The 921-nt window shown below is 38.8% G+C and overlaps 1 non-coding gene across 1 annotated transcript; it reads right to left on the bottom strand.

Annotated features, from left to right (window-relative positions):
- Positions 1-395: 395 nt before the first annotated feature.
- LOC112767523 (small nucleolar RNA R71) lies at positions 396-503 on the bottom strand. The gene has a single exon (XR_003184965.1). It is a non-coding gene; the product is annotated as a small nucleolar RNA R71 (small nucleolar RNA).
- Positions 504-921: the final 418 nt, after the last annotated feature.

Here is a 921-nt window from a genome sequence, read left to right as displayed (position 1 = left end):
AAAATAACAACAATGGTGGAGATGCAAGGAAGGTACTTGGTGACTTTACTGCACCAACTTCTGACTTCTATGGAAGAAGCATCTCAATTCCTGCAATTGGAGCAAACAACTTTGAGCTTAAGCCTCAATTAGTTTCTCTAATGCAGCAGAATTGCAAGTTTCATGGACTTTCATTGGAAGATCATCATCAGTTCTTACCTGAATTCTTGTAAATCTGTGACACTGTTAAGACCAATGGGGTTAATCCTGAGGTCTACAGACTTATGCTTTTCCCCTTTACTGTAAGAGACAGAGCTAGGATATGGTTGGACTCACAACCTAAAGAAAGCCTGAACTCTTGGGAAAAGTTGGTCAATGCTTTCTTGGCCAAATTCTTTCCACCTCAAAAGTTGAGCAAGCTTAGAGTGGAAGTCCAAACCTTCAGACAGAAGGAAGGTGAATCCCTCTATGAAGCTTGGGAAAGATATAAGCAATTGATCAGAATATGTCCTTCTAACATGCTTTCAAAATGGAGCATCTTATGTATATTCTATGATGGTCTATCTGAATTATCCAAGATGTCCTTGAATCACTCTACTGGTGGATCTCTTCATCTGAAGAAGATGCCTGCAGAAGCTCAGGAACTCATTGAAATAGTTGCAAATAACCAGTTCATGTATACTTCTGAAAGAAATCCTGTGAATAATGGGATGACTCAGAAGAAAGGAGTTCTTGATACTCTGAATGCCATATTAGCTCAGAATAAAATATTGACTCAGTAAGTCAATATGATTTCTTAGAATCTGACTGGAATGCAAGCTGCATCCGATAGTACTAAAGAAGCTTCATCTGAAGGAGAAGCTTATGACCCTGAGAATCTTGGAATGGAAGAGGTGAATTACATGGGAGAATCCTATGGAAATAACAATAATCCTTCATGGA

Source organism: Arachis hypogaea, chromosome 17 (assembly GCF_003086295.3).
Source record: "Arachis hypogaea cultivar Tifrunner chromosome 17, arahy.Tifrunner.gnm2.J5K5, whole genome shotgun sequence".
Taxonomy (NCBI): domain Eukaryota; kingdom Viridiplantae; phylum Streptophyta; class Magnoliopsida; order Fabales; family Fabaceae; genus Arachis; species Arachis hypogaea.
The sequence above is the reverse complement of the archived record's forward strand: the minus strand, read 5'-3'. Positions and strand labels throughout refer to the sequence as shown.